Consider the following 15,242-nt stretch of genomic DNA (forward strand, 5'->3'; position numbering starts at 1 on the left):
ATTACTGAGCCTGCGCTCTAGAGCCTGCGAGCCACAACTACTGAGCCCACGTGCCACAACTACTGAAGCCCGTGCGCCTAGAGCCCATGCTCCACAACAAGAGAAGACACCGCAATGAGAAGCCCACACACCACAACGAAGAGTAGCCCCTGCTCACGGCAACTAGAGAAAGCCCGTGCGCAGCAACGAAGACCCAACACAGCCAAAAATAAAATTAATAAAACAAAAACAAAAAAAGGAGTCTCTGGGGCTATGAATGCGAAGATGACAAGCCCCAACCTTGAGGCACTCACAGTGCAGAATGAGGAGGAAATCCACACGCAGGTCAGTGAGTACAAGGCTCTGATGCCAGGGACCCCACAGCAAGGTCAGCTGCTTAGCCCAAGGCAGACAGAGGCGGCTTCCAGGAGGGTGCTCACAGCTGAGCAGGAGTTCACCACCAGGCAGAAAGAGGGGGGAAACCAGGCTCACTCCTTCCGCCGCCTCCCCCTGCCCCCCCCCCACCCCGCACACAGAAGCCTCCCAGAACCCCCGGGAGCCAGTGCACCTTGTGCAGGGGCTGGGCCCCAGCCAGCACAGCTCCTCTGCCCTGGAAGCGCTCTGTGCTGAGCACAGCCGTTAGCTCCCAACTCCTGCCTCTAGGTTGCTGCCAGGCAGGGGAGTTGGTGGTTGGAGAGACCCAGAAACCCACCCATTTCTTTGAAAGAACACTGAAAAGATGTAACCACAAATCCCATGAGTTTACTGAAATGTCTTTAAAACAAATGGCTTGAATGGATTTCTCCCACCCCTTCTCTCCACTGAGCCACTCACTGGAAAACAGCAGCTCAAAGGGCCCCACTCGGGGCTGCTGGGGCCTGATGGAAACTGGGTCTCAGCTGCAAAGCCAGGCAAGAGGCACTGGGATAAAGGCAGCTTTGGTCAGGAGAAGGTGAAAAAATGACACACAGGCAACGAAGGGTTTGTGGGAGGCCACTATATCAGATCCAGGAACGCTCAAATGCCCTCAAGCCCTCTACTATTGGTGGCTTTCTCAGCACCATGGGTCTCCCTTCTTCCTGCTCCTCCCTTTGCCTCTTGCCTTGAGGGTCCTGCCCTGAGCAGCTGCTTTTGCACACACCCTTACTGGGCAGCTGGAACGGACAGGTGGGGTCTTCCTGGACAACACAAATTGCTTAGAAAATCAGGCAAAGGAGCAGGAGTGGGAAGGTATGTGACTCACCAGAGATGAGAGCTGGAAGGGCCTGGGGAAATCAGAGTTCAAGACCCCCTGACTCTTAGCGACGAAGACTCTTAAGCCCAGAGAGGTGCGCTGATGTGCCCAAGGTCACACAGCTATGGGTCCTTGTCCTCTTGTTGGCTGCATTCCAAGCCTCATTCATTCAACCATTACTTCTCAAGCACATGCTATGTGCCTAGATTCTGGAACTTAGGCTTAGGCTCCTAGGTGATGCCCTGATAAAAACTGAACTCTGCCCCCGAGGCTTGCAAGCCGGGGGGCCTCCCATCCCTCGGCTCTCCCCTCCCCACTCGTTCCTCTTGTGTAAAGAGGAGGATGTGCCCCCCCCCATCACCAGGGAAGACTCAAAGCAGAGAGGAAGTGAAAAAGTGGGAGAAACAGCAGGAAGGACTGTGGAACACTGGGCACAGCCTGGAGAAGAGGGACCAAGGTGAAGGATACCCCAGCGGGTAGGTCGATCGAGCAAGAGAAACACTGTCCTGGGAGTCTGGGGCTGCCACTGGCACCTGTGTCCTGAGGACCCTGGACTAGACATGCTTATCTATGCCTCCTTCTTCCTTCTTATCACAAAGTACATGTTCTCCACAGAAAACAGAAACCAAAAAGAGAGAGAGAAAGCGAAAGAAAATAGAAATCATCCATGACCCCTCTAGGAAAATTATTAACTATTAACATCTGTCTAGTTTTTTTTTCCTTGTTCAAATATGGGATCATTCCGTACCTACCGCTTTTTTTCACTGAGCTAGAGAAGGTGAACATTTCTCTTCATTTAACATTTTTCCAGCCCTACCTTCCCTCATTATTGTGGAGCAGTCCATGCACATGGAGTATGTGAGTTTATTCAACTAGTTCCCTACCGGTGGCCCTTAGGCTGTTTCCCTCTTCTCGCTGTGAGAAAAGCCCCACAGCTGGGCCCCAGGATGAGCGGCTCCAGGCCCCCACGGGGTGGTGCTGGAGCCCGGGGCTCCCCGCTCTCTCTAGGGTTCATTCTCCCCCGGCAGAGGTGGGGCCTTGTGCAGAATGTGGGGAGGCGGGTAGGATGGGGGTCCTGCCCTTCTCCACAGCTCTCAGACGGTGAGTGATTTCCAGTGACTCTCAAACTTGAATCGGCAGGGAGGAGATGGGAAATGCAGGTTTCCAGGCCCTACCAGACATTCTGAAGCAGTTGGTCCAAGGTAGGGCCCAGGAGCCTATGGCTGAGCAAGCCCCATCATGGCCAACCCGGGAGATTCTGAACCTCCCTGCACTCAGAGAAGCCCTGCTCTCGAGGATGAAGCCCAGCAGTGCTCCTCCTACCTGAGCGAGCAGAGGCAGCACCTTGGAGCTGGTTAAACTGCAGAGTCCTGGGCCCCACTCCAGAGATGCTGATTCCGGGGAGGGAGGGAGGGGCGCCCTGAGATTCTGCTTTTCTAACCTGTTTCCAGGTGCTGCTGCTGGCCCATGGGCCACACTCAGGAGCGCTCAACCAAACCCGTGTGGGTACCACGTGCGGGTGCCGGCGACGGGCACTGTGTCTGGAGGGGCAATCACAGCTGGCACTTAGTAAGCACTTCCTATGGGTCGAACACTGTGCCCTGGCCGCTCAAGGTGTGCTCCGTGAGCCACATCCTGAGGAGCAGATCTGGGGTCCCATCCAGCCTCAACGGGAATCTGCATGGGCAAGCTCCCTGGGGATCTGTGTGCCCATTAAAGCAGCACATTTTTTTTCTTTTTTTTTGCGGTACGTGGGCCTCTCACTGCTGTGGCCTCTCCCGTTGCAGAGCACAGGCTCCGGACGCGCAGGCTCAGCGGCCATGGCTCACGGGCCCAGCCGCTCTGCGGCATGTGGGATCTTCCCGGACCGGGCACGAACCTGTGTCCCCTGCATTGGCAGGTGGACTCTCAACCACTGCGCCACCAGGGAAGCCCTAAAGCAGCACTTTTAAATTTTTTATTTTTTTTTGGCAGCGCCTCGAGGCTTGCAGGATCTTAGTTCCCTGACCAGGGATTGAACCCATGCCCCCTGAAGTGGAAGCTCGGAGTCCTAACCACTGGACCGCCAGGGAAGTCCCTAAAGCAGCACTTTGCTGAGACCTTAACCCCATCCTCCTAACACTCCTCAGATGCAGGTCAATTATTCCCCTGATTTTCCAGCTGAGATTCTGCAGCTGCGAGGTTAAATGACTTGGTTAAGGTCTCTCAAGTGCCGCCAGCAGGAGCTACAACCAGAAGCCGTAAGGTCCAGCTCCAGAGCCCCTCACCCCAAAACACAACACCCCCTGCGGATTCCTGTTCAAGCCCCACAACCACTGTGAGAGGTGGCCTCCGACTCTGCACTTTACAGATGAGACCTCGGAGACGGGGGGAGTCAGACCAACTGCTCCCCGGGAAACGGCGGGCTGGGGTCCTCCCTGTCTGCTGCGTCCACACCTGTGTTCTTCCCTCCCGGCCCACTCGCTCTGTGGCCCAGGCCGGGGTAGGGGTTCCGCCTCCTAAGCCGGCAGGCTCTGCGGACACAGTCGGGGGCAGGAAGTGGGAACTGGGGCGGAGCAACCAGGAGTTCAGTTTGGTCTGAGGACATTCTTTCTTCACAGCCAGACTCAGCTCAGTGGGCCTTTTGAAAGGCAGCAGAGAATAGCTGTGCTCAGCCCAACGAGGCCGGCCCGTTTCAACCTTCCATTTGCTGCCATTTCCAATGACAACTTCAGAGGGCTCCTATAATTTATACATCCCAGGATGCACTGCTCCAGCTGCTTTATGATGGGAGTTCATTACACCATTAAGGTTAAACTTTTATAAAGTACTGAGCAGGTGGTGGGCTGGGCGCCCAGCTTCGTTACCGCTGCCGGAAGCCTGCTGAATGGGGTTCACCTGGGGTGGGGTGGGGTCAGGCTCTCTGAAGGGGCCAAGAAATGGAGAAGGCGGCCCCAGAGCACGGGGGCCCTCTGTTAGCTGTTTATTAAACTGCACGGTCGAGCGGGCAGGCAGCAAGGAGAACGATCTTCAGCAGCTCAGCACCACTGGCAGGGGGCATGGGGGTGAGAGGAAGCCTCCTGTGCTGCCTGCCAGGGCGGCGAGGTGCAGGGCCTGAGCCACAGACGGGCCCACACATGGGCAACAGCGAAGGAGTGGGCAGGCTCGTCCTCTCGGCACCAGGGTGGCCATAGGGGGTCTTCCTCTTGTAGGAACCTGTCTGTCCTCCCTGTGGTTCACAGGGCCCCCGAACCTGATGCGAGATGGGGGAGCAAGAAGGAACACCCCGAGAACAGGGGCCAGACAAACGGGGGTCCGAGGCCCAGCCGGCCGGCTGCAGGTACACGGCCTCTAGCAGGTCCCTTCAGTTCTCCAAGGAAGCTGAGATCCTCAACCTGTCCCTCAGCTGTCAAACACACGCGCCTCCCTCCCAGGGCAGTGCCCCAGCACAGAGCACGGTGAGCGCCCACCGCACGAGAGCGGTCTCAAGCCTTCGCGTTAAATGAGTTACCGCACATAGAGCACTTAGGAAGGTGCCTGGCAGAGAGGACTCGCTTTGCTGTTGTTGCTGTTGTTACATCTGTCTATGTGTCAGTCCTTGACCTGGGAACTCTCTGAGGAAGTGGTGGTAACTTTTCTTATTCCCACCTCCAGGCACAGAGTTAAGCGTGCAGTAGCTGCTTGACAAGTGTCCCTGAGAACGGGTGGACGGGAGTTTACAAGTGGCAGGGCTATTCCCTGCTCCACAGTCTGGCCCCAGTCCCGGGGACGGTGTCGGCAGAAGACCAAGTTCTCTCAGAGGTATGAGGCCGAAACCACCTCTTGAGAAAAATTCTTTGGCTTCCCAGGAGGAAAGAGACTCCAGATGTGGCTGGATTTTCTGGCTCCGGGACACTGGGGTTGACTCTGGCCTTCTCCTTCCACACGTCCCTGGAACCAAGGAGGACAGGGAGGGGTTGCTGTGATGGGAACCTCCAGCCTCAGGTGGGGCTTTGTGGCCCCGCCGGCTGGCCTCCTTCTCCAGTCGCTGCCCCAACCGACAGGCTCCCAGGGCTGGAACGGACCCGACGGGACTCTGGACTTGTCAAGGTTGCCAGTGTTCTTGGCTGTGAGGCCAAGTCATGACTGCCATGCTCAGGATGCACAAGCTCACCCACAGGCCATCTTCCCACAGCCGAGGGGAGCGGGAGGGGCTGGGGGGCTGCCACTTGGCACAGGGGCGTCAGAGAGTGTCTAAGGAAAGACCTGGTTTCCCCTAAAGGCCTCAGGGGAGGAAAAGGTGGACCAAAAAAAAAAAAAAAGGCAGCCGGATGGAAGAGGCGCCAAAGGGAAGGAAACCAAACTAGGAGAGGGACCAAAGAAGGACAGGCAGCCTCAGAGAGTGCTGGGGCGGGAACAGGGTCAGTGCCAGAGGGACGGTGAGACCCTGCCAGCTCTGAGAAGTGCCAGGGGTGGTGCAAGGGTTGCCTGGCTGCAGGACGCAGCCTCAGGAAAGGGAGGGTCCTCTCAGTTTAGCACTGCCTGGGGGGACAGAAGAGTGGACAGCGGGTAACACTGACGGTGCTCTTGGCATTGGGTGGAACTTCCAAAGAGGTGGCGTCTCATTTGATCCCGACAGCTGCCCAGTGTGCCATGTTCCACTAGATCCCCCATTTTAGGGGTGAGGAGGAAACCGAGGCTCTGAGAGGTTAAGAGACTTGCCCAAGTAGTAGTGGACTCGAATGGAGCTTTATGCTAAAGTCCATGTTTGCAGGCCTATGTTACACTGAAGTTAAAGAGAAAGAAAATGAATCAGAGGTGGGTGATGGGAGGAACGAAAGGGCAGCATCGTCTTGGAGACCCCGCAGTCCCGAGCGGGCCAGGTGGGCAGTGCCAACTGGGAGGTAGCTCATCCAGCGAGACTGCAAAGGCCAGGACAGTGCCCTCGGCTGCTGGGCCCAGGGCTGCCGGGAGGTCCTGCAGCCGGCCTGAAGCTGCAGCCGGGCAGCTGTCTCAGGGCAGTGCAGGAGCGTGGATGAAGTGGAGCCTGATGTAATCCCCGCCTGCAGAGGGTGGAAACTTGGGAAGTGAAACCAGCTGTCACCTCATTGCAGCCCGGCCACAGATTTCCAACAGTCATGCCAGGCAGGCCTCGCCCCTACCCACAGTCTGAGGCCTCTGCCCTCCTCTCCGGGGCCCGGGGGAGCCCTGAAAGCTGTGCTCCCCATGCCCAGCTCGGCGCTGAAACGTGCTCGGAGTAAAGCTGATGAGAAAGCAGAGGGTTTCTAGCCAACGCCCTGGGAAGCCTGCCATCGAGAGGCTGACAGTCTCACCGCTTTCCGGAACAGACGCAGGGCTCACCTCTTCACCAGGCTTTCCGCATATTTTGAGGGGTGAGGAGAGGTCCCGGCGGCTGCGTGGTGAACTATCCTCCTTCCTCACCAAACCCTGCCTGAAGCGGCCTGGTCAGGCTGCCCAGGCGCGTGGGAGGCCAGAGGGGTGGTGAGGCCCAGAACCCCAGGTGGGCCCCACGCACTTCCATACAACCCAAGGCCCCAGAGCACGTGGGGCGGCCTCCAAGGGCCCAGGCACTGGTCAGCCAACCGGGACACCAGACTGCGGTCTGGCCCCCACTCTAGGGACCTCCTGCCCAGCTCTTGGCTCAACAGGGTCCTTGAGCAAGGCCTTCCAGCTGGTGAACCATGGAATTCACTAGCCCATCTGGGCAACTCAGAGGGTGGATGCAGATGCCCCGGCCTGGGAGTATGCCCCGTCTTAAGCATTTCTGGCCTTCACGCTAGCTCCTGAAGCGTTGAATCTCACACAAAAGCAATTCTAACCCTTGATCAGTACAGTGTCTTTCCCATCCAGCATCACCTCTGAGCACGGGGACAGCCCATGAAGGAGAGAGAGTACCATTGTTGCTCTTATACAAACGGGGCGACTGAGGCTCAGAAAGGCTGAGTGACTCATCTGAAGTTGCCCAGCAGAGCCAGGGGCAGAATCCAGGCCCAGCACCCTCCACCTGCCTTGCTGTCTCCCTAAAATCACCCATCCTGGGATCCCAGGAGTGGGTACTCCTGGTCCCCATGGCAAAGAATGGCGCCCGACACATCAGGCCAGACAGGCGAAAGGTTTGAGGCGTTGGATAAATATACAGATATCTGATATACAGGCCGGAGGAGATGGAGAGAGATGAGAATTACAGGAAGAACGAGACCAGCACCCTGTATCTCAAGGCCGCTGGAGTCCAGGAGGCCCTGCCCTCTATTAGCTGAGTGCCTAGAGCACATTTCTAAACCTCACCTATAAAATGGGTTAATACCACCTGCCTCTGCGTGGTTACAGGGATTAAATGAGCTAACGCGTGTAAAGTGCTTAGCATGGTGCCTGGCGTGTGCACTCACTAAGTGCTGTTTGCCATCACCGTTAGCCTTCAATGAGGACCTGGACTAGCGAGGGGAACAAGCCACAAACATTTAACAACACACGCTCAGAGGGGCGCCGGCGCTCTGCCCCCGGTCACGTCAGGTAGGACAGTCCTGGAGTGCAGTGGGGCTGGAAGAAAGGCGTCACGGGAGAGGGGGGCTGTGTGGGCCTGAAGGGGAGGCAGGGCTCACAGAGCAGAGGGAGGGGTCCTGGATTCAAACTCTGGCTTCCCACCTACTTGCTGTGTGTCCTTGGGCAGGTAACTCACCCTGTCTGAGCCTCCTGTAAGACAGGGGTAGAGGGGTAGGGGGAGTAGAGGGATACCTGTTACAAGGAGTAAATGGGATCCTGTCTATACTGGATGCTGTGCCAGGCTGAGTTCCCCGAATTCACAAAATGGAAACTATTGCTGTTATTACTGTTATTTTGTGGCTGAGCAAAGGCTCCTGGAGACAGATGCCCTGAGGCCTCCCGACCCCCAAACCTGAGAGGGTTTGGCAAAAGCCAAGTGCAGGGCGCTGTCCCTGGGGTGGGGGTGGGGGCCAGAGGAGCAGCCCCACCAAGCTCACCCCACCGTGAGGCCTGCCCAGCAGGGGCAGCCATGTGCTGGGAGGTGCAGGGTGGATTGTCTATAATGAAGAGACATCAATAATAAATTAACCTCAAGTAAGTCCAGGAACATCAATCATAAATTAATTAAATGGCTCCCGGAGACGCGAGGACAAGGGGCCTCTTTGGGATGAATTAGAGGCGGCATCCAGCCTCACCTTACACGGCACAGCCCACCCTCCCTGGTCCCGGCCTGCAGGCTCTGTGGCCAGGAGCATCTCCAGGTGGAGGAACTGGTTCTCAGGAGCAGCTCCCAAAACACAGGTGAAGATAAGCCCTCTCTCCCCCCTCCCCCTCCCTATCCTCTCTCCCCTCCCCCACCCTCCCCTCCCCCACCCCCTCTCCCCTCCCCCACCCCCCCCCCAGGCTCAGAGAGCTCTCAAATGCCCAGAGGGTTTTGATGAAACTTCCTAGAATAGTAACCTCCTGGGCTGAACTCAGGCAGGAGAAATTTCAAGGGGTAATTTGGTGAGAAAATGATCAAACTCCTGGAAATAAGTGCTAAGAATACTGGAACCCCCTCAGTGGGTCCTCAGGGACGAGAACAGCCTCCTTCAGGGGATCCCCAACAGCCTCCCACTCACACTCTGGGCCTGGAACCCATCAGAGTCAAAGCAGCTGAAAGTCAAGTGTGGGAGCCGCATCAGAGGCAGGGAAGAGGCCCTATTCCAGGCCCCGCCTCTACTGACCAAAGTGACAAACCTTGGGGCTTCCACCTCCCCTCCGTAATCAGTCAGGGTGGGCTCTCCCCGCCCTCCCAAGGGCGGCCCCTGCCCCGGTTCAAGCCTCAAAACCCGGCACCTGCCCAAGACGCCAGCTGGCCTCCCCACCCCTGCCCCCCCCCCCCCCCCCCCCCGGTCCTGCCAGCACCGGCTGCCAGACTCTCGCTCAGAACACTTTAGTGACTGCCCACGTTCACGGGCCAAACCTTCAGCCTCACTGTCATGGCTCCTGGGGACCCAGCCCCAACTCACGATTTCAACCTTTCATCACTTCCGTTTCCGGCACCCATAGTCAAGCCAGACCACAAACGGTCAGCCCCTCGCTTTCCCAGCCATATCCCCCATTGCTGCCACTTCCTCTACAATCACCTGGCTGGCCCAGGTTAAAGGTCACCACCACTTAAGTCTCCCCTGATCTCCTCTGACCGCCGGTAGCACCCGCCTCTTGACGTTACAGCGTAGACCTCTGTGTCCATCTCATATCTTCTCAATAGATTGTGGACACCAGAATCAATACCGTAGAGGTTCTAGTGTGTCCACTTCATCTTCATGGCCCTCACTGACCCCAACCCTTGGTGGGTGCTCAAGAAATACCTATCAACTCAGTCGGAGTGGAACCATTCCCCAGGGGCCAAAACATTATCTTGCATGTGATTCTATTAACAGATAGGCCAGATTCCATCCATGCCAAGGGTAGGGTGGAGCTAATTTCTCTTTATTGAGAAAAGGGACAGGACCTATAACATCTCCCCCAGTGCTAATGTATGCAGATCATGATGTAACTGCTTTTCTGTGGAGAAGATCCTGCCCGCAGGAGCAAAAACATAAACCGAGTGTGCTTGCCTCCATCATGATCTCTCCACTCGTCAGGCATGGGATTCTTACAACCACCCCTGTGGGAGGTTTCACTGTCCCCATCTTACAGATGGGAAAACTGAGGTGTAAAGAGATAGCAGGATTCAAACTCGGGTCTGACTTCAGAGTCCCAAGTCGTAAGGCCTCTGGGCTACAGTGCTCTCTTCTGTCACCAGGGCGGACTGTCTCCGGCTGACTTCCCAGTGGGCTTGGGGAGGAGGGGGAAGCAGGCGTGTGTGAGTACATATGGGCGTCAGAGAGCCACACCCCCAGCCTGGGCATCCTTCTGAGGAATACTGAGAAAGCAGAAAGGTTGCTCCCGTAAGAATCACGTGGAGATGTTAAACTCACCCTCCTGGAGCTGGAAGGAGACCTCCCCCTGACTCCCACTGTTCTCTCCTGCTTCGTGGGGCCCAGCAACACCCCACTGCACACACCCACTGACACCAGGCCAGCCAGACACAGGAGCCCACAAGCTCCCCCGCCACCAGGCGCTCCACACCCCCTCAGCCCGCACTTCCCACAGAAACGCTTGCTTACGGGCACACGCGGCTTTGCACACGTGCAATCGCCCGGCAGCCGTGCAGTGACAACGGCCCCACCCCTGCCCGTCTCCACCGTGATCCTGCAGAGGACTTGGGCACTCCTGCCCACCGCCCTCACCTGTGGCCAAAGCACTCCCCTCCACATCACCTCCCTGGACCCCCCTCAGCCGCCGAGAGGACCCCACAGGGAAGGGGCTTTCCTGGATCCTCCTCGCCTACACACCCAGTGTCCTGTCCACCCAGGGAGATCCAGTCCAGCCAAAGTCAGTATCAGAAAGGAAAAAGGAAAATCAAGATTAACAGTCTTTAGCCCTACCCGCTGAGATGTAACCACATCCCACAACGTCCTGGGCTCCACGGCTCTAAAAGATTTATCGTCCTCTGACCGCACGCTCATTGATATTTCCCCAGCGCCACTCACCCGGTCCACTAGAGTGTAATGTAAAGCTATTGCAGGGAGAAACTGAACTCAGATGGAACGTGGGCCAACAGGCGATTAAACCCTAAGGGGGGATCCCTTTCTGGTCCCGGCGAGAGGGACTGCGGGGAGGGTCCGGGCCTTCAGCAGTGGCCCAGGAAGCCTCTGTCCAAAGATGCCCGATTCCCTGGCACCCCTGAAGCTGAGCTGCCGGGCACCATGATTTATGAGGTGGCTGAGGAAGGAAAGGTTGCCAGGAGCTGAGTTAAGCAACTTTTGGAGAAACATGGACAAAGAAATAGGAATAGGACTGAGGACCAGAGTTGAAAACAATCTCAGCTCCAGAGAGTCACTTGCCCTCGATGGCCACTCCTGTGTTACCAGCCCCCTGCCCCAGCTGGCATCTGTTCAAAGCCAGCAGCTGTGCAGCACGATGAGGGGCGGTGGTGACCTGGCCGGGCTCCCTGCGGCCTCAAACCCTGAGGACTCGGAAGAAAGCCCTGCTCTGCTTTTGGGAAACAGAGGCCAATTCCTCCTGTCGACGTCTCCGATCTGCCCCGCCTGAAACCCAGCTCTGCTGTGCAGAGCCCCAGCATCCCAAGCAGATGGCAAGGGGTGGCTGCAAAGGGGTGGCTCCTGGATCCCCAAACCATGAGGCTGAGCCACAAATCAGAACAAACAGGCGTAGGTGTGGAGGGTGAGCTGAGGGGATGTGAATGCTGAATATTCACATCAGGGAGGCCTGAGGCTTCCTCTTAATGGACTTGCACTAGGAGAGCTTTCCAAGCAGGAGCGGAAGTGCTGGCAACTCCTGGGGAGGCAGCCAAAGGGGCCCAGGGAACACGTAGGACAGGCCTCGGACACCCCACGGATGACCTGGGCACAAGTGGCCGAGGAGGCACTTGCAGGGCCAGGCAGTGTCCAGGCGGCAACCCCGGGGCAGGGGCCTGGGGGGCTGTGTCCTCTTTCTCCCCTTGTGGCTTGACACTGCAGCACGGACACAGGACAAAAACTTTCTGCCTTGGGACCAAGCTTGTGAAACGGGTTGCTGGCTAAGGCAGACACTCACATGGAATGCTGGAGAAACCGGGCCTGGGTTCACGGAATCCGGCCTTCCAGTGCAAAGCCTTCTAGCCGTGGGGTATGTAATCCAGGCTCTGCAGTCCATTATCAGGAAGTAGGCCCCAGTGGCAGAAAGTAAAGCAACTGGCAGCCACCCTCAGCTTCTCCACCTGGGAAGGCCCTTCAGGCAGAAGTGGGCCCAGGTCCTGGGGAATTCCTGCTACACCTGTCTGCCCTCAGAGACCCCCTATGAGGGTGCCCATCACGCCTTCTCCTTGCCCCATGTATCTGAGGGCATCCCCCATGGGCCCCAGCCTCCTACCAACCAGCCTCAACCTCGCTCACAGGACCACCCAGCCCTGCATCCTTCTGGTGACTATGACCCACTGGGCTTTCTCCAGGCCACAGCCCCCAAAACTCTGATGCGGCCGCTCCCCAGCCCCATCCTCTGAACCCAGAGCCAAAGGAAATTCTCAAGAGAAAGTGCACACTTCCAAGTCTCGCTCCCAGCCAGGTACCCCCAGATCTGTCAGCCAAGGACACCTCCCAGCCCTGTGCGGCCACGAGCACGTCTGCAGCCCCGGCGAAGGGCTCCCTCTTGCTCTGGCCACTCATGCAGGATGCTACAGTTGCTGCAGCCATGCTTGGACAGTCCTCGGGAGCCCTGGGGCCTGGTTCCTGTTCGGCAGCTGACTCACAATGTCAACAGATCCCACTTTCCCCACCAGGAGCCCTTACGCTCAGGGCCTCTAATTCCCTATGACAGGCCCTCGACTTTCCGGCTGCCTTCCTCCCCAATCACATTCCATGCCTCCATTTCCTCTGCCTCCTGCCTTGGTCTCTTTACCTGATGATAATCCCTGACCTTTGGACAGCCTTTCACAAAGGGTTTCCACAGGCACCATCTTTCATCCTCTGCGACCACCTTCTGATGTGGCTCTGAGAGATAAAGTCACCTGCTCAAGGTCACACAGGAAAGACTGGAATTCAAGTTTTCTGGCTCCGTATGCACTAGACAACACTCTAGCTTTGAGGAACCTCAGCAGCATCTCCAAGCACCCACTTTGGCAAGTGAGCTGCCACCCCCACCCTAGTCTCCCATACCCTCAACTTGGTCTTTCTGGACTCCTAAAGGTCTTCTCCAGGCCCAGCCTCATTTATTCTTCTACCCCCAAGAGATCCACAAAGACCTAACAAATTCCCCCACATTCTAAGACTTCTCTGGGGGTCGTAAATTGCCCCTCTGTGAAGTAGAACACATGCGACGCTGACTGTGACCCTCACCCAGAGCTTCCCAAAGGACTGGTGAGGGCAGACGCAATCCTAGCACACTCCTGGTGGCTGCAGACTCATCTTTCAAACATCACCCAAATGATCCTCTGGACCCAAAGGCTTCCAAGCATCATAGAAGAGAGGCAACTCCCAGACACCCAGGAGCAACGGAAAAGGCAGGGCCCAGATGGATGGAGCAACACACCTCCCCCCCACCCACCAACGTGGCCCACCTCTCAGCCCTGCACATTCCTCAGGACACATGTTCAGGGAGAGTGAGCAGAGCTGAGAACTGTCCACCTCTCCTCTCCTCCCCAAAGCTGAATGAATTCATGAGCCCAGGACAATGTTAGGACAGGTCTCCATCTGGGTCACCATCAGCGTCCTCAGGGTAGAAGCATCTCCAGGCATCTCTCTTTCACGTCCATTATAAAGGACACCAACCTCCTCTCAGCTTTCTGCCTTCCTCAGTCCAGTGTACCCAACAGATATTAAAGGTGGGCCCGCAGTGCCAGAGGCAATGCCCCTCATCATCACCAGAGTGGGAGGATGGGCATTTACCCTTCCCATCCACCAGGGTCTGAGGGCCATGGATTCTCCCCTCGCAGGGCCAGGCTGCCCCGGCACCACGCTGTGCCAGGGTCATTTCTCACAGTCACGCTAGGAACTCCTGCCATGCTGAGGACACGAATTCTTCAAGCCCCGGGTGCCATCACTCCAGACCATGTCAAGGCCAGAACCATCCGACACCTTATTAATGAGAGCACTTCCTCACACCCCTGCCAGGGGCACCACCATGCGCCCACAAGCTGGCCACCGCCACTCCAGAACCAGTCCAAGTGCTGTGCCCATCACCAATCTGCACTGAGGGCTGTGCCCGCCCCACACCTGGGCAGCCACCACCGCACCAAGGTGGGGGTGAGTCTTCTGACACCCGTGCCGGGAAAAGCACGCTGCCTGTGCCAGACCCACGCTGCCCACGCTCGTGCCACGGGTGTCACCATTCCCACACTGGTGCCAGGGGTCCACGGATCTCACACCTGCCACACCGCGCGCCCTGGACACTGCCCAGCTGCCGCACCGCTCACACCGCGCCCGAGTCCGGGGCCCGGCCCGCCGCGCCCGCGGCCCCCCTTACCTCCAGCCCGCCGCAGGGATCGGCCCGCCGCCGCCACCGCGACCGCCACCTCCATCCTGGGCTCCCCAAGGCCCCAATTCACTAACGCCGCTTCCGCAGGGCGCCGGCGCCGGCGCGAAGGCCGCCTCCGCCCCCCGGGGGACGCTGCGTCCTTTACGTAAACCCCACTCCGCCGCCAGCGGTGACCATGGCGACGACCGCGGGGCGGCAGCGCCCCCTGGTGCCAGGGAGGGGAGCGGCGCCGAGGCAGGAGTGAGCGGAGTCTTTCGCGGGGCTCCACGCGTGGGTGCGGTGGGCGCAGGACTCCAGCCGCCGCTGCAGCTTCGTGGGCGGCCGGGAGGGGCAGGACCGGCCGCGCTGCATGCGGGGAACGGAGCCGCCTGGGTCCCCCTCCTTCAGGCCCCGCGTGACCGGTTTTAGCGTGGGAGAGGCAAAAAAGCATGTAGGATCACTGGAGAACTGGTTCATTTGGGGGGAGGGAAGAGAGAGATGGGTTCCACCTCCTCGGGGTGCTGAGCGCTCCTTGGCGGGGCGGTCAGAGCACATCATAATCATCTGTGTCCTCCCCTCACCCTCTACCCCTGCAGGGCCCAGCATCGTGCCTGGCATCCAAAAGGGCGCTTGGTCAATTTTGAATTCCTGGAAAATAAAGAAAATTGCCCTTCCTATTCTGCTTCACACGCATCCATTCATTCACTTAACACACCTTCCCTGAGAGCTAGCCTTGAGCGGCACTGTCCACGTGCCTTGTGCTAAGCCGGGGGAGTGAGTGAGCACAAAGACAAGCAGAACCCAGGCCCTTCCCTTCAGTTCAGTCTAGGGGGTACTAGACCATCACAGTACAGGGCGCTTGTGGTGTAGGAGCTCAGCAGAGAGGGCGGGTGGAGCTCTTCGAGGGGCACTTAAACAAGCCGTGGGGGAGAAAGTTGGGTCTGGAGGCTGAGATGACCCAGCTGGGTCTCAAAGGTGGAGTAGAATTCAGAGGCAAAAAGGGGAGTAGCATGTTTCAGCAGGGGGAGTG

General features: G+C 57.8%; 1 protein-coding gene across 1 annotated transcript in view; it reads right to left on the bottom strand.

Annotated features, from left to right (window-relative positions):
- Positions 1–14,295, bottom strand: part of DAGLA (diacylglycerol lipase alpha) — a 62,148-nt gene extending 47,853 nt beyond the window's left edge. The window contains exon 1 of the mRNA XM_060103795.1: positions 14,222–14,295. The gene's annotated coding sequence lies outside the window, so the exon portion shown is untranslated. The remainder of the gene's footprint in view (positions 1–14,221) is intronic.
- Positions 14,296–15,242: the final 947 nt, after the last annotated feature.

This window comes from Mesoplodon densirostris, chromosome 7 (assembly GCF_025265405.1).
Source record: "Mesoplodon densirostris isolate mMesDen1 chromosome 7, mMesDen1 primary haplotype, whole genome shotgun sequence".
NCBI classification, from domain to species: Eukaryota; Metazoa; Chordata; class Mammalia; order Artiodactyla; family Ziphiidae; genus Mesoplodon; species Mesoplodon densirostris.